General features: G+C 48.5%; 1 long non-coding RNA gene across 1 annotated transcript; it reads left to right on the top strand.

The window, feature by feature from the left end:
* The first annotated feature begins 1,393 nt into the window (after positions 1 to 1,393).
* On the top strand, positions 1,394 to 3,941 carry LOC116796044. The gene is made up of 2 exons (XR_004360238.1): positions 1,394 to 1,479; positions 3,757 to 3,941. It is a non-coding gene; the product is annotated as an uncharacterized LOC116796044 (long non-coding RNA).
* The last annotated feature ends 20,170 nt before the right edge of the window (positions 3,942 to 24,111 follow it).

The raw sequence follows: 24,111 nt of genomic DNA, 5'->3' as shown, positions 1-24,111 counted from the left end.
TACCTCATGTTTTTTTGTCAAGCCCCAGTAGCTGAATTTATGTAGTTATCTCAGAATATCAAAAGTAAACTTCTAACCTTCCTGTTCTCTGAGAAAACATGAAATATTGAGTAAATCCTCCAGTGCCCATCAACGCACACTCACTGGGTAACTGTTAATTATTCTCTGCTGGTTTTGCTGTGTTAGTCGATGCTTTCCCAGGACTTTCTCAGCATGTGGGTCACTATTTTTGGATGCTGAAGGCAGTTGTGAGGGTTTTTCATTCACCTTTAGTTGTTACTCTCCTGGTAAAATGTCTCAGTACCCCAATAAAGGGACAGAAATTGTCCCACATGAGCCAGCACATGCAGCGAATGGTAATTAGCAGTTGATCACCACAATAAACAGTCTTTGGTAACTCTGGAGAGCAAAAATTATTTACCTGCACATACAGCATCCATATGAATAATGGATCCATTTGCAGGACTGAGCATCAGCTCATGAATGAAACTCCAACCAAGGAGCACTGAGAAATACAACAAAAATTAATCATTCTGAGCTGTTTTCTTAAGAGCAGAAACTCAGAGCTCAGAGGGGACCATCTCTCAAGCCACATGGTAGAATGAGTCTAAGTAAGATTGTCACAAGTTTTCCACCCAAGCAGAAACGAGAAAGGTTATAATAAAGCTCTGTTCTCCTTTGCAGTCTCAGCTCCCATTTCTGGAGTCAGAGTGTGTGATTACAGCAAACTTCTGAGCTGAAATTAAGTACTTTCTTTAGAATCTCCTGATCAAAAATGGAACATAGCATCAAAATGAATATTTTCTATCACATTTTATTGTGAAAAATGTCAGCCAAAAGCTTCAGCCTCATGTAAATAAAGAATCGGACTGGTTTGTCAAGTATCAGAACTGCTTTAATGCCTTCTGCTTTCTTGTTGAGCATATTAGAGCACCCAGAGCTATGAAATGATACATGTAGGATTCCTTGGTAGCAGAGATCAGAAAAACGCCTGATAAAAGTAGCAACATATTTGGTGTAAAGAGCTACTGACAGTTTAAAATATTCCCTGGAGACAGCACCTACAGCTGAGGATGAGCCTTGTTTGCTCCATCCAAAGCAGAACAAGCCCAGAGCTCCCAGCAATGGATGAAGGGAAAAGACAAGTGAAAACGCTCCTTTTCCTGGAGGGAACTCCAGGACAACGTTGTGCTAATGCATCTTCCCAATTCCACGTTGGTGCAGAATGCTCACGGAGAAGAGCACTGCCAAAGCCAAAGCCAAGGGAATCCTGCCCATAGGCAGGGAGAGGCAGGGCTGGGAGGTGGGTGTTCCCAGGACAAGGACATTGAGTGGGCTCCTAGCAATGGGGCCACTGTCTGTATGGACAGTGTGTCACAGAGGACCCTGAAGGTGCCATCCAGAAGCTCCCTCAGCTGAAGTGAGGACACATAGGATGGATGATAACCTCCTCCTCCCTGAGAGCTGCTGTATATGGTGGTAAGGCTGGTTTGGGAGATTTCTTACATTGCTACTGTGAATGTCTTTAGTCCTTGTTGATGTAGAATTTGGACTCAGTGGGTTCCTTCCAACTCAGGATCTCTTCTGATTCCATGCAGCATTACCATTTTGGGTTCACCCTCACTCCAAACCATCTCTGCCATGGCAGTCTGGAAGTAGCCAAGCCATAAGCTGCTGTTTATTCTCTTGTCAAGTGCTGTGGTCCAGCTGAAACAGCTGGGCTTAACTTCGGGGAGGAGAAGGGGCCAGCATCCTTCAGCAGCTGAGATACCAAGGCAGATCATTTAATCACACTGCTGCAGCCTGTCCCTGTCACACTGATGAGAGAGTGTGACATGTCCACTCCCCACTGCCCTGACAGGCACAGACAGTTGTTTCCTATTCAAGAGATGAGCTGTTTTTCCCCAAACCAAGTGCTGAAGGCTTTGCCCACTTGCAAAAGCACAGGAATCCACAGACCTCTCCTCTTTCAGTGGAGATGGGATGATAATTGGCTGTCACAGCCTTGCTCTACTGCAGGCAGGGTCACCACATCAGACCCCGGTGGGGTTAATGCAGAACAGCCTCCCCAAAAGCCCAGACAGCCTGGGGATGTCTTGGTCACTGAACATAGGGACACCCCACAGCCCTGTGCCCCTGGAGTCACAGCCACAATGTGTGACCACCACAGCAGCCCAGTGACCCATACACACAGCTGAGCTGTTCTCTGGCACTTGCCAGTCTCTCTGCCATGCCAGCCCAGGGGCACCCAGGGATGGTGACTCCACCCCTGCCCTGGGCAACCTGTACCAGTGCCCAACCACCCGTTTGACAAGAAGAAGATGAACCTGTCTTTACAAACAAGCTGTGTAAACAGCTATTTGCGGGTAAAAAGATGGTTGCAGGTGAGAAAAGAAATAATGGTTTGTAGATAAGGAAAAGGCGATTTGTGGGTAAAGAATAATTTTGACTAAAAGATTCAATATTAACTTGCAGAAGAATAGTGAGAAAAGGAAATAGCTGTTTAAGAACAGTGAGAAAGAAATGACTGTTTGTATGTAACACGTCTTTTTGGGAAGTCTGTACCTTCTGAGTACTTTAGCCAGTGAGGAAAGGAAGAAGGCATTATATGGCCAGGAAAAAAAACAGGATAAAAGGAGGCTGTGTCCTCCAGCTATTCAAGAGATTTTCACTGGGTATTCTCCCTTTTTTCATGAATGAAGTTTTTCCGGCAGAACTCCTCTGCCTCCTTTGTGGACACCAACCTCTGGCAACAAGAATTTTCTGCACACTTGCAATGAAGAAATTTTCCCCAATACACAACCTGACCCTCCCTGGCACAGCTGGAGGCCGTTCCCTCTCCTCCTGTCCCTTGTTCCCTGGGAGCAGAGCCCGACCCCCCCCCCCCTCGGCTCCCCCCTCCTGTCAGGGAGTTGCAGAGCCAGAAGGTCCCCCCTGAGCCTCCTTTGCTCCAGGATGAGCCCCCCCAGCTCCCTCAGCTGCTCCTGCTGCTCCAGCCCCTTCCCAGCTCCGTTCCCTTCTCTGAACATACAAACGCTGAGCCCTGTCTGGGTCCTGCTCAGTTCATTCAGCTCCTACACCAGTATCCTCCAGGATAACACTCCTTTCTCATCATTCCCATCACCCCACCGGCTGTAGAGCTCCGGCAGCCAAAAGGATGAGTCTTAAAAACAGGAGAGGTGTGAAACGCTCAGGGACGCGCTCGCTGCATCCCTTCAGGGCAGCGGTGCCTGATGGACCTGCCCCTGCCCCAGACCCTGCCTGGGTCGGAGAAGGGAGGGAGCCCAGCCCAGCCCAGTCCACCTCCTGCAGGGGTCGTGCCCCAGCTCCCTCCGCCCTGGGCTGTTACACCAGGAGTAAATTGCATCTACTGTTTTTTCCTTCCTAATTGTCACCTCTTACCAGCTTCTGCGGCTGCAGCAGCCGGGCGATACTCGGGAATAAACACGGGTAAATAACCAGCAACAGCAGCTCCAAATTGCTGTCTGTAATTCGTTGTTAAGTGGCACTTAAGCGGGGTCAGCTGAGGCGGAGGTACAACCTGCGGGTTTCCAGGCAGGAGACGCAGGAAAGGGAAAACCCCAGGGAGCTCCCCAGGCTCGTGGGAAAAGAGCCGAGCGTGCACTTTCAGTGCCGTGATGTGCTGCAGAGGCAGGAAGGTGATGGGTAAAAAGAGTCTTAGGGGGGCTTGTCTACATGAGGAAGTCATTTCCAATGTGCCAGCAGCTCCCTGCACGGCTGCCTTCATCTTCACAGGGACTCAGAGGTGCCTGGAAAAGCTGAGGATGATCCCTTGCAATTGCTGCAGGAGAGAATCAGGATAATAGATTCAGGAGCCAGCACATCTCTGACCAGCTGGGCACTGTGGTAACCTGTTTGGTGCCACACTGGAGTTACATCACCTGGAATAGCAGGAATAAACTCACACATGGCATTCCAGACTTCAGCATAGCTCAGTCCCTCTTTCCTCTGCTTGTCTGGGACCTGTGTGAGACCCCACCTGCGGAGCTGCCTCCAGTCCTGGAGTCCTCAGCACAGGAATGATGGGAACCTCCTGGAGAGGGTCCAGAGGAGGCAGGAGCTGGAGGAGGCTGGAGGGCTGGAGCTCCTCTGCTCTGGAGCCAGGCTGGGAGAGCTGGAGGTGTTCACCTGGAGAAGAGAAGGCTCTGGAGTGACCTTAGAGCCCCTTCCAGTGCCTAAAAGGGCTCCAGGAGAGCTGGAGAGGGATTTGGGACAACGGCCTGGAGGGACAGGACAAGGGGGAATGGCTTCCCACTGCCAGAGGGCAGGGTTAGATGGGATATTGGGAAGAAATTTTTCCCTGTGAGGGGGGTGAGGCCCTGGCACAGGTTGCCCAGAGAAACTGTGGCTGCCCCTGGATCCCTGCAAGTGTCCAAGGCCAGGATGGATGGGGCTTGGAGTAACCTGGGCTAGTGGAAGGTGTCCCTGCCCATGACAGGGAGTGGGATAGGATGAGCTTTGAGGTCCCTTCCAACACAAACCATTCTGGGATTCCATTTCTCAGACTTCCACTCCCCACGAGTGACCAGCCAATGCCCAGGCAGGAGTTCTGCCACCACCACTCTCATGGCACTGGGATTTTTCCAGTTTTCTTCAGTTCCTGCTTGTGGGTAAGGCAGCAGCCAGCAGAGATGTCCCCTACTGTTCCCCCACACCACTTCAGGGTGACCGGTGGTCTGTGTGCACCTCAGCATTTTCAGAGACATGAGAAACTAGCCCTAAAAGCCCTCGGCTACCTGCTGGGAGTGCAGCAGAAGGCAGGTTTTGAATATAGGTGGGAGCTCTCTGGGCCTGAAATGCTCAGGGCAAACTCCTCTAGTGGAAGGTGTTCCTGCCTGTGGCTGTGAGGTTACCAAATGAGCTCTTTCAACTCAAACCATTCCATGAGTCTATGATATGATTCCATGAGTGTGGCCCATGGCACGTCAGGAAGAGGAAAAGCTGGGTCCAAAGTGATGGATCTTAAGCCCAGTGAGATCTCTCAGTTAGTGCCTTGCAGGATGGTACCCACGCAGTACCCACCTGTGGTGGCACAGTGGCACGAGCATGGGTTTATTTCCCAACCAGTGCAACTAATTCAACGCATCACACACAGGACTAGGTGTCATCACCAGGACCTCACAGGAAGCTGCCCCTAACACTGTCCAGCTCATTGGAGCACCTCCTGGGAACCCCAGGAGCCTCCAGCTGAGCCTCAGAAGGCATCCAACAGACCTGATTCTGCTGCTCCCCCTTATCATGACCCGCAGAGGTCAATAAACTAAGCGATCCCAGGTGGAGGCGAGAAACTGGAATGCTTTATTGGACTTACAAGTTCATATCTAAAGGGTTTATGGTTTACATATTCAATAGGGGGTTTACATATTCATTAGGGGGCAGAACTATTACAGTTTATTACAAACAGGGGATTTCAGGAAGTGACATAAGGGAAAAACCCAGGTTAATAAATTTTGGGGTCTTAACAATTACCTCATGGGGAAAAACCTATTTTATCTTAGGGGATTTTACAGGGGGGAACAGGTATTCAGGTCTACAGAATGCAAGGATTCAGGGAACACAAAGGGAGAGATAAGGTCCAATACTCTTCTGCACAGGTCTGATGAGATCAGGGCTCAGACTCTCTGGCTTGGGCAGGGCATGTGATAACATCATGTGAGGAGTCTCTTCATATCCTGCCACAGGGATGAGGTTAGTGAAGAGGGGTTTTCCCAGCTTCTGTAGCCCATGGCTTTCTGCAGAGACCACTCAAATCTCTCTCTGCAGATATCATATTTTAGAATCCAACAATGACCCAGCTGGGTTGTCCCAAGGAGGAATAGTCACCATTTCAGACCAGTGACACTGCACTCTCCTCTTTCTTTCCCAACCAGTAGCAGGGAGATAGTGTTCTGGCTCACCCAGCTGCTGGCTTTCAGCTGCAGCCCCTTCACTGCTTCATGTGCTGTGTGATATTCCCAAATAGTTTTTCACCCAAGGATGGGGCTATCGTAGGAATTGCCTGTTTTCAGCATCCGCTCTGGACACAGTCAGCTCGTTCAGGTTAAACACCAGTACCCAAGGCCACGCAGTGGGAAGCTCTCCCTTGGAAAGGGGGGTACCTGGCAGGGATAACCAGTGGTGAATGAGACATTATGTGTGGGTGTCACTGTCTGGGAGAAAGCAGCAGAACACATATGCTAATTAATGGCCTGGATTCCCAAGGTTCTAATATGTTGAATTCCAGAATGTGCTGTGGCAGGTACCTCAGGGCAGGGACCGAGGGTGCTCCACAGGTCCCAGGCCTGTGCAGAGAGGAGTGGCCCAGATTTGAGGAGTGGATGGAACGTGGAAAGTCAGTGTCAGAGCAACCTCAGCATTGTTTCTAAAAATGGCCCCCAAATTAATAGTTGTCCGTAGCTAGAAAGTGATGCAGTGCTTTTAACTTTTTCTTGCTAAAATATAATTTTGTGACAGACTCATTAAAAACCCTATTTAGCAAAAACATGACAGCAGAAAACAATCCTTTTTGAATAGTATCCTCAGGTAGAGGAGAAATGCTGCAAACACGGCACTGTGAGCATTCCGTATGCATTACTGCATCTGGGACTGCACCCTCAGCATTGCCTCGTTCAGAGACAGCATACCAGACAATAACAGGAGCTAAATGAGGATAAATTACATCTAGAAACATGGTGTTTACAAGGGCTGGTAATTCACTCGCAGCATCAAATGACTTTTGAAGCAAGAATCTGCTTTTAGTGGGCTTAGCTGGTGTGAATGAAGGAGTCTATGTTCGAATGCAGATGTGATTTACCCGGGAAGGGTTTAGATACCCTCAAAGACGGGAGATAGGCAGATGGATGGATGGATGGATGGATGGCTGTACAGACAGGCAGATACACAGGCGGGAAGATACCCAATATAACATCTGTCTTTCTTTTAAATGATGGTCTTTGCAGAGGAATTGTACAGAACTGGCATACAAAAATACAGAACTATATTCAGCAGTTTAATTAAGTAAATGGGCCAATTACAAATGAGAAAAAATTCCAGACAGGGTTGTCCTGGAGAAAGCTGCTCCAATAGAATGAAGCATTTGCAGAAGACACAAACACAGCTTTCTTCTTTCATTCAAATTAAAAATTCCTCTAAAGGCCCCAAACTGCTCCACTTGCAACTCAGCAAAAAAGTGGCCTCATCCCAACCAGGACAGAGTCAGACATCTTTCTGGCAATTGCCAAGAGAAAACCCCCTCCCATTAAAGGAGCAGCAAGTTGCTCAGCAGATCAGAGATAACTGCAGAAACCAACATGCATCTCTTGCAGCCTCAAAACTGATTATCAGTCAGCGACATCTGTGAATCACTAACATATGGAGTCGAGGTACTTCATCAGAATTTGAGAGATTATTGAGGAAATAATTTGAATGTTTTAGAAATCTTGCAAAAAAGTCCACAGAAGCAAGATGTTTAGATGGAAGCTGTTACAGTGCCAGGATGACCCTTTCCAAGCAGATTTACATAGAACAAAGTTCTAAGCTGAGATTAGGAAGAACTTGTAAAGATGGGTAGGGAGGTAGAAGAAAGATGGAGAGTTGCTCCCACACGGCTGCTAAAGGACATGGTGGATGATGGGATGAACAGAAAACCGAGAGGCACTTGGGCAGTGCCAGCTGTATCACTAACAGGGAGATCAGCATATAGACACCATAGGGCTGTGGCCAGGCAATATCTTCATAGAATCAGAGAATCCCAGGGTGTTTTGGGTGGGAAGGGACCTTAAAGCTGATTTCATCCTTCCCTGCCATGGGCAGGGACACCTTCCACCAGCCCAGGTTGCTCCAAGCCCCACCAACCTGGCCTTGGACACTTCCAGGGATCCAGGGGCAGCCACAGCTTCTCTGGGCAACCTGTGCCAGGGCCTCCCCACCCTGACAGTAAATCTTCATCACTGTCCTCATCTTGAGGCAGATGTTTTGTCCCCATTGTTGCTGGTCTGACTCAGTACCCACAGCTCCTGGGTGGTGCCACCCCGAGGTGCTCACACAGAGCTGCTCCTCAAAGGCCCTGCTCTGAAATTGGGTGGTGCGTGCACCAGCCCGCCCACAGCTCATTCCAAGCTTGGATGTCAGCTGGCAAAGTACCACGACAGGACAGCGCATCAAGACCTTGCTCTAATTTTATCCCATGGTTATGCCAACTATGTAAAACAGCTCTGGTTGGAAAGCATATGGTGCAGTATAAAAATCTCCGTAGAATGAATTACAGCAACTTCACACAGAAGATGTAGAAGATTTTAGAAAAACATTTCAGCAGATTTTAATATAAAATATCTTTGTCAAGCCCCTTATTGGCTGGTACAGCAGGATTTCAAAGTGACAGTTACTTCTTTTAATTTTATACACACACATATGCATGTGCATCCCACAGACTGATGTCTCTGAGAGTCCCTGGGCTGAGTTCCTCTGTTATGGTTGCACTGTGCTGCATGTCTTAATAAAAGTGCCATAGCTGGACCTCAGATTGTGTGATATGACCTCATTATCGATTTCCATGTAATGAGATGCTCAATAACTTTACCTGTGTCCATCAGATCGGTGAGGATGGTGTATCGATGCCCAGCACAACGTTTGCATTATGAGCCTCATTCACTGGAGCAGATGATGATCAGCAGAACCGAATTTCAGTCAAAACCACTTCAGTTAATAATTGCTTTGTAGCTTCTGTCCTTTTTGTCATTTCAGGTGTTTGGCAGATGAACTTTATCCCCTCCCAGGTCTCAGGCTGTGGCTGATTGCCCAGGCAAATATATCAGATAGATAGACTGGATTAGATTAGACTCTGCAGCTCTGTACAAACTCCAGGTTCTTTGTCTAGGCCACTAATAGCAAGTTAATACAAAGTGAAAGAATTGTCAGCACTTGCTTATTGATAACCCCAGATGAAAACAGCGTGACTTGTTTAAGAAGCCATATTAAGGTTGTTAAAGACACAAGAATTACTCATGGCAAATTTGGCTTAATTAGGGTTTGTGTCAGGTTCTTGTGAAGAAATAAACATAAATGCAAAACATCAAAAAAAGGACTTAAAACTGAAATGTTAAAAAGCAAAGAAGTGTACATACAAAGTGCTGAAGTCTGTATGCGAAAGAGTAATTCCTTGTGAAGTTTACCCACCAACAAGCATGGCTCTGTGTGGGGTGCATGGGGCAGGGGTGCCCATGGAGGGGCTCAGTAACCATCTCCCATCTCTGCAGGGGGGCTGCTTGCCCCAGATTTGGCCACTGCTGCAGGCTGAGAGGTGGGTTTACACAGAGCTGCTTGGACCTCACTGTTCTCCAAATGTTTCAGGAAGTTGGATAGTCCATCACAGACATTCCAGCCACAGGTGAGGTCCATACCAGCACCATCAACTGCAACTGAAGGGCCATAGGGAGACCCCATGCCATGGGCATGAATCATGGAATCATGAAAGTTGGGAAAGACCTCCAAGGTCATCAAGTCCAACCTTTGATCCATCCTGTGGTGGGGGGAAACAGTTTTCCCCCCTGCAGATATAAAATGGTAAAACCCCAGGGGGTGGTGACCCTTGAAGTTTTGAAGTTTTAACCAATGAGCACTTCCGCAAAATATAAACATATCACAACCAGAATGGAAGAGAAGGATGTTTTAGTTGTTGTTAGAAGAGGTAGCCATGTTGTGAAAACCACGAGTAGTGAGGGCAGGGGCCCCTGGGGGGCTCTGCTTCCCCCCCACCAGCCCCAGTTGGGGGCTGCAGAGACTTGGAATAGCGTAATGCTGGGCTAAGTGCCTGCAGCTGAAAGCTAAAGAAGTTTTCTCCACCGTGAGTGGGCAAACGGAGCAGCGGCAGAGGCAGCAGTGAACAGAGGCTATGGCTAAAAGCCAACAGATAAGAACTGAACTGGAGAAGCAGCAGAAACAGCATGCAGCTGAGCAAGGAAGACAGAGTTGTCTGGGAGAGCTGAGAAAGAGAGCCAGCAGCAGAGAGACAGAGTTTTGGGGGTAAGAACTGAACTAAAAAACCCCAAACTCCTTTTGTGACCTTTCCTAAGCGGAAAGGATGGACTCCTACCGAATGGAAGTCCTAAAACTGCAGCAGCACTGCAGAGAGGAGCTAAAAAGCTCAGAGAAAGAATGCAGAGAGGGGTGACCTTGGCCCCCCTGCTGCTTGAGACAGAGCACAGAGCTCTGTAAAGGGGCTTGGATCCCCTGAAGATACGGACCGTCACGAAGACCCCTGAGCTTCGTGGTATGACCGTGGTGAAATGACCTTGTCTGGGTGAATGTAGCCCACAGAAGACCCTCGCTTGAAAGAGGAGTGGCCGAGGGGGCTTGGATACCCCCTCGTGAGTACTGACAGAGATCCAGCTACGGCTGCTGCATGCATGAGAAGAGAGTAGATGCCTGCTGCCTTAGAGACATTGTTGCTCTGAAGAAGGATCTTTCCTTCTTCCCTTCTGGACTTTTATTTGGAGGGGAGAAGAGATTTGATCCATTGTAAATATTTATATGTCATGGTAGAGATAGCTAAGATTGTATATAATGTATTGCAGTATTTATTTGTACATTCATTGTAATATATTCCCTTTCCCCCATTTTGAGTCTCGTGTAGTTGTCTGGAAACCCCATCTTACACCAGGTTGAGATGTGGAAGGGGGCTTGGACTAGGGAATTAGATTTTGGGGATCTCAAACCATGACACATCCCCATTTTGTCAACTCAACCAGAGCACTGAGTGCCACGTCCAGTTGTTTCTTGAACTTTTCAGGGATGGTGACTCCAACATCTCCCTGGGCAGCCCCTTCCAATGCCTGACAACCTTTTCCATGAAGGAATTTTCCCAATATCCAACTTAAACCTCCACTGGCACAGCTTGAGGCCATTTCCTCGTGTCCTGTCCCTTGTTCCCTGGGAGCAGAGCCCGACCCCCACCTGGCTCCCCCCTCCTGTCAGGGAGTTGCAGAGCCAGAAGGTCCCCCCTGAGCCTGCTTTGCTCCAGGCAACAGTTGAGGAGAAGCTTGTGAGCAGAGCTGTGAGACTGGACATCACTCCTGTCTGCAGGAATGAAGCAGGTGCAACAGTCACCAGGACCTTGATTTCGGAGAGGTTCAACATGGTCTATGCAGGTCTGAAGCCAAACAGCCCAGAGAGCATGATCCACCCCTCCTGGTCTCCCAGCAGCCTGCCCATCTCACTCTCTGCTTCAGCACACCCAGTTCAAACCAAATGCTGCTGTACTTGGATATAGAATTCACATCCAGGGCATCAGGGTCACTTCCCCCACCCAGGGCTGGAAATGGCAGCACATCCTCCTCTCAATGACCAGCATGGTGGGAAATCCAAACCCTCCACACACCAGCAGCAGACTGAAAGAAATCTGCCTGAGGAAACACGTAAGTCTGAATGAAGGATGGGTTTGAGGGTGCAACAACCCGTTCATCGAAAATTCAGAGGGGAAGAAAGGCAGCATGGCCTGAATTAATTATTTCTTACAGCTGATTCACTTGTCTCTAATTATAGTTCAGCTTCTAAACACAAATGTCAATTAAAATGTTATAGTTCTTCTGCAGCTGTCATTCATGTGCTGGTGAAGAGATCAAGGCCAGAGCTATTAAAAGCCTTGGGAGTGAAACAAAGTGAAAGAAAGTCCTTGATAGAGTGCAATTGTCGAGGAGTTTGCTCTGAGCATTTCAGGCCCAGAGAGCTCCCACCTATATTCAAAACCTGCCTTCTGCTGCACTCCCAGCAGGTAGCTGAGGACTTTTAGGGCTAGTTTCTCATGTCTCTGAAAATGCTGGGGTGCACACAAACCACCAGCCATCCTGAAGTGGTGTGGGGGAACAGTACAGGACATCTCTGCTGGCTGCTGCCTTACCCACAAGCAGGATCTGAAAAAAACTGGAAAAAAATCCCAGTGCCATGTGAGTGGTGGTGGCAGAGCCCCTGCCTGGGCATTGGCTGGTCACTCGTGGGGAGTGGAAGTCTGAGAAATGGAATCCCAGAATGGTTTGTGTTGGAAGGGACCTCAAAGCTCATCCTATCCATGGGCAGGGACACTTTCCAGTAGCCCAGGTTGCTCCAAGCCCCATCCATCCTGGCCTTGGACACTTGCAGGGATCCAGGGGCAGCCACAGCTTCTCTGGGCAACCTGTGCCACACAGCCAGCTCCATCCTTTGAGGTTGCAGGAGGCCCCTTGTATCTTCCAGCAGTGTTCCCCCACTGCTGTGAGCTGCCAGCTGTGTGCTCCAGGCAGCAGTGCCATTGCCTCTCTGGGTTGGGATGTCTGGGATATGTCCTGGGGTGGGTGAGAGGCCTGGGAGGAGGAAGACTCCCACGAGGAAGAGGACCCCGGGAAGAAGGGCAGCTCCTTGCCTAGGGCTTCATCCCTCCAGAGGGAGCCCCTTTGCAGATGGGAGTGGCCATGGTACCCTCAGCACTGTCACAACAGGATGCTGGGCAGGCCAGTGACACTGACTTGTTTGCAACCAGCTACTCTTCAATCCATCTTTCTGGAAAGTGCCCAGTGGGAAAGGCCCTGGGGGTGCCAGTGACAGTGGCTGGACACGAGCCCGGGTGTGCCCAGGGGGGCAGGAGGCCGATGGCCCCTGGGCTGTGCCAGCCCTGGTGTGTCACAGCCCCAGGGCAGGGCCCGTCCCTGTGCTGGCACTACTGGGGCACCTCCAGCCCTGGGGGCACTTCTGGGCCCCTCAGACAAGAGACACTGGAGCGTGTGCAGGGAAGGGAATGGAGCTGGGAAGGGGCTGGAGCAGCAGGAGCAGCTGAGGGAGCTGGGGGGGCTCAGCCTGGAGCAAAGGAGGCTCAGGGGGGACCTTCTGGCTCTGCAACTCCCTGACAGGAGGGGGGAGCTGGGGGGGGGTCAAGCTCTGTTCCCAGGGAACAAGGGACAGGAGGAGAGGGAATGGCCTCCAGCTGTGCCAGGGGAGGGCCAGGTTGGATATTGGGACAATTCTTCCATGGAAAGGGTTGTCAGGCATTGGAAGAGGCTGCCCAGGGAGATGTTGGAGCCACCTTCCCTGAAGTGTCAAAGGAACAACTGGAAGTGGCACTCAGTGGTCTGAGCTGGGTGACAAGGGGGTGATTGGTTAAAAATTGGACTCCATAATCTTAGAGGTCTTTTCCAACCTTAATAATTCCATGACTCTGTGATATTTGCTGTCTGAGCACCAGCTCCTGGGTACCAGCAGCACCTGGATCAGCTCCCTCTCATTGAAGCCCTGATGGCACATCCCTGTAGGCAGCAGAGTCCTCTTCAGGTGGGTGGGCAGGTATTTTGCGATTTGAAGCACAGCCCGAAGTAGCATCTCTGCTTATTCCATTCTTTAAACTTTCCCTCAGCCAAAAGTGCCCAAACACCTCGGGTTAGACATGAGCCACTCAGAGAAGGCTCCTGGAGCACATTATTAATCTGCTGTCTCCTGTTCAGCATGCTCAGTACCATCTCAGCTGTTAACTCTGCAGCTCATGAGCATTTGGAGTTTACAGTTATTTTATTTTCTGAGGACAGATGGCAGACAGCCCTGTAGTAGAGGAGCAGATGGCTGTGCACCTATGAGCAAACCAAACCAAAACAAAAACCAAAACCAAAAAACCTGCTTGTTTAAGCTGAAAAGTAAGTGGGCTCTGCTCCTCAGCCCCCACACACACACCCTGCCATGTCCATGTGACTCATCCCTCACACACGGGTGAGGGCAGGATGGGGCCCTTGGGGTTTAATAAAGCATCAAGCAGAGAAAGAAACAACAATTTTGCCACTTAAGATGTAATCTGAGTGTGAGAAAGCCATGGCACAGGGTGAGAACAGCTAACACTGGCTCAGGACAGTGGTGGGTGATCTCCCTCCTTTCTCATCAAGGAAAAGCAACCCAAGTCCTCCTGCTCAGGAGGGACATCTCAGTATGGAAGGAACACTCCTGAGGGGTCCCAGGAAGGGGTCAGCATGTGGAAAAGGGCACAGTGGCAGCTCCTACCCTCAGTAAGGCCTTATTATGTGACACAGGCAGGACTTCTAACAAAACAGGTCCCTTCTTAACTCCCCTTTTGAATGATGTCTCCTTGTGCATGAAGGCACCCGTGGCTCTGGGAGGACCAGTCCTCAAGATTTCATGTCACCCACACTGGAGACCAACCTGTAAGTGAAAGGTTGAAGGAAACAAACTGGGAACACTCGCTGGGGACAAATATCTGCTCATTACACAAGATAAACAAGGCTGTCCAGTTAGATGTTGTGAGGTTCCCCCTATTATCTAGTAAATCGAATGACCCACATTTAAGCCTTCTTGCTGGATGCAAAGTGTACTAAACAATCCAGAAAGTGAAATTCTGTAAGTCTGGGGAAGCAGGACCTTGAGAAATTCAAGCAGAGCTTTTTGCAAAGTCTTTCAACAGAGGAGAAAACAGTGCTGACTAAATACTTACACACTTCCGTGTCCCATAGAATTAAGTGGCCACAAACCTCTGGATTTTGATCAGACATCATGTTCCTCCAAGAAGTATTAACTTCCAATATTTGAAGCCTCTTAAAAAAAGAGCAAGAAGGTCAAACCCACAAGAGAGATGTCCCCCTTGATCTCCAACAAATTAAACATCAGAGCTATTAGGACAATATTAGGAAACCCATATGTTGAGGCATTGTGGATTATTTTTTCCCCAAACAATTTCTTTTTATCCAACCTGAATGTTTGTTTTCCCTCTTGGCTTTCATTTCATAATTAGTCTCTCTGGACAGAAAGTGAATCTTTCATTGAATTCCTTACAGAGAAGTAATTGTTAGCAAACCTTGTCCTTCTGGGAGGTTATAATGCCAGGTTACATCCTGCACTCTGTGAAATTCCCAGAAATTCTTCTGAGGGATGCTGCCTCAGTTTTGCAGCAGTCATCCAGGCACAAGGAAATGCCCACGGTGTCAAACAGCTGCCAACTTTGACAGCTCCTGAGCTGCTGAGTGGCAAAGCCCAGCTGTGTTCTCCGTCAGTGATCCATGCCCAGAGGAGCAGGAGTGCAGCTCATGCTGCTGGATTCAGTGTCTTACACTGGCTTACACTGGCTACTGGTTACATGTCTTTTCTATTTTCCTAAAGAAAAGAGGTAAAATAGACTAACAGACTGGAATTTGTCCCTTTGAAACATGATCGGAAAGTGGATGAAATAACAGCACTTAAATCATGGAGTCACAGAATCATTAAGGTTGGAAAAGACCTTAAGTCCAAAGACGATCAAGTCCAACTGTCAACCCAGCACCACTGTGTTCACCACTAAACCATGTCCCCAAGTGCCTCATCCACCTGTTTTATGAACACTTCCAGGGATGACTCTACCACTGCCCTGGACAGCCTGTGCCAATGCTTTATAACCTTTTCTGGGAAAAAAATTTCCCTAATATCCAATCTAAATCTGTCGTGGTGCAACTCAAGGCCGTTTCCTCTCATCCTGTTGCTTCTTACCTGAGAGAAGAGACTGATTCAGAACCAAAAAGGAATTTGTCCCTGTGCTTCATCAGCTCAGGAGGAGGGGCTCAGGGAGTTGCCATTGGCAGCACAAGGTCCAGTTGGAGGTAAATCACTAAAGGTAAATCACCTGGCTGTTACTGGGCCATTTCTGTTTAATAACTTCATGAACAACCTGGAACAGAGCACACCATCAGCCAGTCTGTGCTGTGATGGGAACAGTGGCTGATACACCAGATGGTTGTGGGAGATGGTTGTGGTCCATGCAGAGGGACCTCAAAAACCTGGAGGATTAAGCAGAGAAATATCTCATGAAGGAATCTCAAGGGGAAATGCAAAAGCCTGCAGCTGGGGAGGAGTAACCCCAGGCAGCAGAACAGACTGGGGTCTGGCCAGAGAAGGGCCATGGGGTTCTGCTGCATCCCAGGCTGACCAGGACTGGCAGTGCACCCTTGCAGTGTGAGGGCCAACAGTCTGTCTCTTAGGTAGAGCATTGCCAGCAATTCAGGGGAGGTGATCCTTTCCCTCTGCTTACTCTGGGAAGGCCACATTGGGAGTTCTGGGTCCAGAAGAAAAAGAAAAGAACAAGAAAAATATGGACTTAATGGAACAAGTCCAGCAGAAGTCCATTAAGATGATTAAGGGATTTTTTTTTTTTCTACTGAAGGAGGTCAAGCACAGGTTGCCCAGACACACTATGGGCTCTCCCAGCTAGTAGATATCCAAAAGTTGACTGGGCATGGTCCTGGGCAACCTGCTTAGGTGAACCTACTTTAGCAGGGCTTGGACTATGTGACCTCCAGATGTGCCTTCAGCCTAAGAGTTTCTGTGATTCCTTTGGGCTTCCTCCTTCTAGAGTAGATTTGGCCACTAAGGATCCTGAGCTCCTCCTGCCTTGTACAAGAATAAGACTGTGAAATTTGAGAAGTCAGAAGAAACACTGTTAGATTATGGCAGAGGCTGTTAGAAATAATAGCCTGCCTGATTCCATTAGGCAATTTGTTATTTTGGGAATGGAGTATAAAACATCATAAAATAAGAAAACGTTTGATCATCAAAGAACTCTTAGAAAGGATGTGAACTTACTTGCAGTGAGAAAAACTCATTTTTAGCCTGGGTTCATGAAGAACAAAGACTGACAGGATCACACTGTCTCGTCTGCCCACCTGTCTGCCAGCCCCTTTGCCTGCATGAACTCCAGCCACGTTGGGAAGAGGGGGGAAGTCTTAGAGGCAGGAGGTGTCATGAAAACCTGCACTGAGGAAGAGAAATCCATGCTGTTGGTGTCTTCTCTGTGGGAAAGGTGGGGACAGCTCAACCCTGACCTGCTCAAAGCCAGCAGGTAATCAACACAGGCCCAGACAGGCCACGGTCATTACAGCACCAACCTCTGCCCTCTGTGAGCAGTGCCAGGACCTAGGGAAGGGCTGGAGCTGTGTCAGGACAGGCTCAGGTTAAATCTCAGGCAAAGGTCCTTCCCCCAGAAGGTGGTTGGGCACTGCCCAGGCTCCCCAGGGCAGTGGGCACAGCCCCAAGGCTGCCAGAGCTCCAGGAGGGTTTGGACAACGCTCTCAGGGACAGGATGGGTTTGTTGGGGTGTCTGTGCAGGGTCAGGGGTTGGACTCAATCCTTGCGGGTCCCTTCTGACTCAGGAGATTCTGTGATTCTTGTGATGGGGTGGTAGAAGTGTTTTAAGATGCACCCGAGAGAAATAAGCAGGAGTTTAGGGTCCTCCAGGGCATTTAGGTGTGCTGAAGAGGAACTGGAAATACAGTCTCACAGAATATTCTCACAGAATCATTGGAAAAGACCTCTAAGATTATCAAGTCCCACCTTCCAGTCCAAGACCTCCAAGATCATCAAGTCCAACCAGAAGCACAGAAGAACTTCATGGATGTGCTTCATCTGCTGATTTAATGTGGCCTGTTTGGTCAGGATGCCCCCAGTCTCATCAGAGACATGTCACTGCTGTGGCAGTGCTCACAGCCAGACACTGCAAGAAAAGACAGACACTGCCTGCAGAAGCAGCTCAAGGTGTAGGCAGAGGTGCCAACAGGCTCTTCTGACTTTGCTCCACCAGTTCTGGGACCAGGAGCCAACTGGGGAGCACCGAGGGAAGGAAGGAGCTGACCCAGCTCCGGGGTGGATCCAAGCTCCCCCTTCCAGTCCCACACATGCTGACAACATGGGATGGAGAGCAGAGAGACAGAGGCTGAGCAGCACAAGATTTGTGGGGGGTCTGGTGGGTCATTTCATTGCACCAATTTGGAGAGGGTCAAGGACTAAAGTCTGTGACCAGATGCTTTTTCTTGTTTAATAACAGGAAAATGTTTCAGTTCCTTAGTTTTGCCTCTCCTGCCCTCCTGTGAGGGGGTGAATGCTCCTTTCTCACCTGAGCTGTGGTGCCCCTGCACTGAAGGGCGGGACCTCTCACCTCCCAAACACAGGGCACACACCAGCTCCAGGCAGGGGCTGGAGCAAGAGCTTTAACAATCAATCTCTCTGAATCAGTTCACTGTAGTCCCCAGTGTTTGTAAAAACTGAACTGGTCAAAATTTCACATTGGGGAAAAAAATCCTACAAGTGTGATTAAGAAAAAAAATATTACAAAGAAGTGGACAGGATAGAACTTAAGTCAATCAAGACATGTCCACGCGTGGATCTTTATTTGAAATCATCCTGGACCTGAGAAGTATGTGAGAACTGGGAGAAGTGTGAGGTTAAAATGAGTCCCTGTGGTTTTGGGTTTTTTGTTTGGGTTTTTTTTTTTTTTCGGTCTTCTTTGAAAGAGGTTTTTGGGATCAAGGGATACAAACTTTCCTGCTGTGGAAATCCAGCCAGCTTGAAATTTTGGGTGTGATTTCATTTCTTTTGCCATTTAAAAAATTACCCATTTTTGTCTCAGGATCCTTTTACCTCCTTTCTGAACATGGAATATATTATGCAATAATAGTATTTTGTTCTAAGGGTTAGTTATTTATTTGCATGGGAAATGGATGGCATAATGAGAAAATGCATAATGCAAATGCTCTTTATAATGTGAATGAATCAATGGATTGTTAATATCTGTAATTTTAATACTACTACATGGAGATGTTTAAAACTTGGATTGAATTTAGTGCTGGATCTGTGCGGTTTTATACTCTGCATTGTATTAGTTTTAAAAATAGCACATATTTGGTTTAGAAAAAAAGAAATCAAATAAAATGGCTTTCACTGACCAATTAGAACTGAAAGAATAACCTTCTCTCCACATCATTTTGCTCAGGACTAATTTCCACATCCTTTCATATAGGAGAAAAAAAGTTTACCAATATAGAGCCCCCCTGCTCCCCTTTTCAGCACAAATAAAAGGGCAGGAAGCAAAAAGTTGTTCAGTAAACATCAGAACTTAAATGTATTTATAGATAGCTTCTAATCCCTCCTTGTCTGCATCTCATTGGATCTTCCTCATGTTCCCCCTCACATTTCTCCTCCGACAGTACTTCCAAATCCCTCCATAGCCATGACCCTTCCCAAACCCCATCCATGCAGCAACCTAGCCCAGTCATGGCAGAGGATAAAGAGAAGGAGCAATAATCAAGTGTACAGTGCAGCCTTTTAATCCAGAACTGAACTTTCAGGTCCTGTCCTATCCACCAAATTCTTTGGAAATCAGTAAAACGGTTTTAAAAGGGTGGGGTTTTTTGGAGGGAGTGGTGTCGAAGTGGGAGGGAGTGATAACTGAACCTGCAGAGAAATAGGCAGATGAACAGTCTGGGAGAAGGCTGTCATGTCATTGGGAATCAGGCTGGAAAGGGAGGAAAAAAATAAATCCCAGGAGTTTAAATACTTAATAACAAAAGTTATAAAAAAATATTAAAGGATCGAAATTATACACTTGAATCTATACCAAAATTTTGAATTTAGAACTACTGCTGAAAAAGTAACTCATATTGGGCCAGGCGTTGGACTCCATGATCCTTGTGGGTCCTTCCAACTCAGGATATTCCGTGAATCTATGATGATAAAATAAAACAGTCTGCTGGGGGATGGGGGGGGAGGAAACGGGGAAGGGGTGGAAAAAGGATGGTGCTGCACAAGTGCTATTTTTCCAATAGGAAGCTTTTACAGCAAAAAAAAAGGTGATCTTTCTGTTTGAAATACAGAATATGGACCAGTCTGGACCTGGGACATTTCAATCTCAGTGGGATCCTGGAAAGGTACCAGTAGACTTAAATTCATTATTCTTACTACAGATCTCAGCTCTAGAGAGGGTTTGGAAGAGTCTGAGCTGTTCCTTCACCTGCCAGGAGTGAAGCTGATGGTGATGGAGACCCAGGGCCCACACAATTCACACTAAGTGTGAATCAACACAGCTTTAACCCAGTCCTTGGGCTGCATCTCCACCACCAGCTGGCACTGGGTAAAACCCGCTCCCAAATCACTGCTGACTGTGTAATGGTGTCCAAGAGGAATCTCATTCATGTGCTCCTGGAGCACTCCAGAGTCCTCTCCAAGCAAGGGAAATTCAGTGATGGAAAGTCTGTTTTAAATGCTCATTTCTGAATTAGAATTCCACCATTATAGCTGAGGAGCCCAGGGCAGCAGGAGTTTCAGAGGGGTCCCAAACACTTGCTGGTCTCAGCAGGCAATTCTGGCATGCTGACAGTTTATTCTCTTCTTTCTCTTGTCAGTCTGAAGAGCCAACTAGGAAGCTGGGAACTGCCCTTCAGTGAAAGGTCAGGGAATGAAACAGGAATTTTGACAGGCAGAAGCTGAGGAAGACACGCTTTCCACATGCTCAGGAGGCAGCAGAGCAGAGCCCTTTGCTTTACAGATCTAAGGAAAATGCGGAAAGGAGAATCTGTCAAAGGCTTCAACTCCAAAAAGGTAGAAATGCTTGGGCGCTCCTCTGGCTGTACACGATCCTTTGTGGCCAGATTGGGAATCTCGTGTGAATAGCTGTTCTTTCATCAGTACGGGAAAATTATTTAAAAAAATGTAAATAAATAAAAATAAGGAAAAAAACCACCAAAACCCCAAACAAGCAAACAAAACAAACAAAAAAGCCCAACCACAAAGCACTTGAGGCAGGAATGGATAAGGAGCACAGGTCAGAGCTAAGAATAGAAGCAGCTGCTGTCTGTGGATTTAAATAGTGGAAAGGTCTGAAGTAGTAAATCAGGTCACCTGCTGAGAGCCTCCAGGTGGTCCAGACTTCAGACACAGGAAGAAGCTTTTCATAGGCAGAGAGACAGCAAACTGTTTGGAAATGAGCTGGAACAGGGCTGCACAGGACAGAGCCCTGCAGATGAATGGAAGGAAGTGAGGAGCCCAAGAGAGGAAAGATAAATGCATGAGAAACCTCTGAAGTATGTGCAGGAAATAATAAAATGCAAACTGCCCCTGTAAATTAAGGCGAGGACAGTTGGGGAAAAAAATCCTCCAACTCAGCAGACAGCCAAGAGGAGGGAGCAGCAGCCAAGCAGGGAAGGGGAGAGGCTGCAAGAACTGCAGGGCAGCAAATTAACGTTTCACAGCCTGATCCGACTGCAGAGAAGGAGCACAAGTCCTCAGCCAGTCCTTGTGAGCTCTGGAGTGCCAAGGCAGCAGAGAAATGAGAGATAGCACTTGTACAACACTGCCAGGGGAGCAGCAAATAAACCCTTGGGAATTCCAGCAAGGGACAGGGAGGGACAGCTCAGCACAGCTCAGTGAGTACAGGGCCATTTGTAGTATCGTGGTAAGAAAGCAGAGACCAGCAGAGCTCCTTCACCTGCTCAGAGCAGATCCAGAGCACTGAGGGCATTAAATGGATTTTTCTTAAAATGGCTCAAAGCATCTCCTCCAAAAAGACAGCAGTGCTGAGAGGGGACTGGGAGTGGCTCAGGCCACCCAAGTCAGGAGGTTTGAAGCAGGAGTCTAACCCAGGAGCTTGTCCAGAGGCAGCTTACCAGCATGAGACCCACTGCCATGGGCAGAGCTGCCAAGAGGTCACTTCCATCCAGGCATTCACCCTAAATCTGCCAAAAGCTCATGCACTCCACTGCTTCTTGCCAAGAGACCTCAGATGGATTTGATCCCCTGCCTGGCTCCTCTGCTTTGTTCTACTCAACTTCACCAAAGCCCACGTTATTGTGAAGGCTCTTCTTCACACCTCCAGATTTAACTCAGACCTGAGAAGCTCAGGTGATATCTCTGGGGTGTAGCTGCTGTTCTTCTCAGTGAATTTTTAGCCTTCAGTGAGAACATCCTCAGCTGTACCTCTGTTTTTCCATGGGCTGATTGAGAGACCTGGAAGAAGCACTGGGTATGGTCCTGTCCAAACTAACTGCTGACCCCATGCAGGTGTGTTTTTCTCTCAAGAGCCTGTTACCAGATGTATGCCCCTAAAAGTGTGGTGGGGCCCTGTCTCTTCTCCCTGCTAATAAGTCACAGGACAAAAGGAAATGGCCTCAAATTGCACCGGGGGAGGTTTAGATTGGATATAAGGGAAAATTTCTGCCCAGAAATGGTTGGCAAGTATTGGCACAGGCTGCCCAGGGCAGTGGTGGAGTCATCATCCCTGGAAGTGTTCAAAAGCTGGGTGATGTGCCACTTGGGAACATGGCTTAGAGGTGAACATGGTGGTGGTGCTGGGGTGATGGTTGGACTCAGTGTTCTTAGAGGGCTTTTCTAACCTTAACTATTCTGTGATTCTGTGAAAACACACAGGCTAATTTAGCAGATTATTAAACATCAAAGACTTCACGTGTTTCTTGTCGAGTTAAACTCCAAACCCTGGCTCTCATGGTGTGCCCGGGTGCTGAGTCCTCAGTGCCCAGGCACCAGGTTGAAAAGATAAATGTTCCTTCACTTAGATGAATTTCTTCAGGATCAACCATCCAGGATCCACCCTACTTATGGATGCTCCTAGACCTGTCATCAGTGGGACCAGGGCCACGTTCTGACATACAACCCTCTACCAACCTTTGCAGCCCAGCAATGTGCTGCTCTCCCTGTACAAACCTTGGATTTTAGGTTGCACCCTCTGTGCAAGGCACGTCCCTCGGGGCTCCTGCCCCCACACAGCCTTATCCAGCTTCCAGGAGCCTGCTCTAGCCCAGAGGAAGGGGACAGATACAGGGAACCAACCCCACAAACTGATTGAGTGAATTAAATTAAGTTTCAATTCCCACTAACCCCACGCCCATCGGCCAGTGCACACACAGCTGTGCACACCAGCTCCCATTGGGGGAGGCTTCCATGAGCACTCATCACATGACTCCTCTTCAGCACCAGCACTGTTTATATCAAGCCAAATACTCAGAGAGGACCTTCCTTCTCTGGCTTTGCAGCATCTGGTTGATCAGCGAAACACTTTTATGGCCAATGAGAGGAGCAGAGGATAGAGAAGATCTGTGCTGATTAACTGTCAGTGGAAGCAGAGACAGAGACAACAGCTGAAAGATCGTAGATTTAGAGTGGATATTGGGAAGAAATTCTTCCCTGTGAGGGTGGGGAGGCCCTGGCACAGGTTGCCCAGAGAAGCTGTGGCTGCCCCTGGATCCCTGGAAGTGTCCAAGGCCAGGTTGGACGGGGCTTGAGCAACCTGGGCCGGTGGAAGGTGTCCCTGCCCATGGCAGGGGTGGGAATGAGATGATCTTTAAGGTCCCTTCCAACCCAAACCATCTTGTGATTCTGTGGTTCTGTGTACAGGTAGAGAGGTACTCTCCAGCTTTCCTCTGCAGAAACAAAAAACCAGCCATGTAGTAAATGCACAGAGCAAGATTTCCCCTCATTCTCAGTGAGAGTCCTTGGAAGCAGGAGGCTTCACTGACCTGCTGGCCATGTGCTGAACACAGACCATGGTCAGACACTGCTGGACTTTGCACAGCTTCTGCCGGAGCGAGAGCAGGTTCCTGTGAGCACAAGCTGCCATGACCACCTCGTGCAGCTTGGGGTCACCGTCTGAGAGATGAAGACCAAGAGGACCAGTGGGCACCAAAGTGGAGGTTTGGTCACTAATTCATGGCTTCTGGGGACAGAAGGACTGCCACGATCCGCTGGGATAGGGGAAATTGGACCGAGCACTGCAATTAGGGTTCGGACGCAGCTGAGGTCTCGTGCTGCAATGCCAGTTTATTCAAGGGAAACAAGGGTTTAAAAAACCGCGGTTTGAGGGGTGGATGCTAAGCCGGGGAGGTGCAAGAGATTGACAGCTCAGGGAAAGATGTGATAGGGGGACAGGGGAAAGATGGGTAGAACTCCCGGGTATCAGAGGGAGCTGGCTAATGGTAGCTCTCTCTGCACTGTGATAGCTACAGCTAATCAGTAACAGAGGCACGGGAAAACAGGGGAGAAGAAGAGATAAACAGCTTTCAAAGGGGAAGCCTGAGGGAGAAATGGGGACAATATGGAGGTACAGCAGGATCTATAAATTTTGACAATAAACCGGGGTGTACAAGGGTTCATAAGCACACAACAGTAAACTGGGGAAAAACTGCCAGTCTGCTGGGTGGATTATTCAGTGAGTAAAAAGTCCATTCAGATTCCATTAATGCTTTTCCAGGCCACATATCTCTCCCATTCTGTCTTTTCATCCATCACAAAGGACCATTGTGTGGGATCTCCCAGGCTAAACCTGCACTGCATGCTTGGCTGGGG

The sequence above is a fragment of the Chiroxiphia lanceolata genome, chromosome 18, assembly GCF_009829145.1.
Source record: "Chiroxiphia lanceolata isolate bChiLan1 chromosome 18, bChiLan1.pri, whole genome shotgun sequence".
NCBI lineage: Eukaryota > Metazoa > Chordata > Aves > Passeriformes > Pipridae > Chiroxiphia > Chiroxiphia lanceolata.
This window is presented reverse-complemented; position numbering and strand designations above follow the sequence as displayed.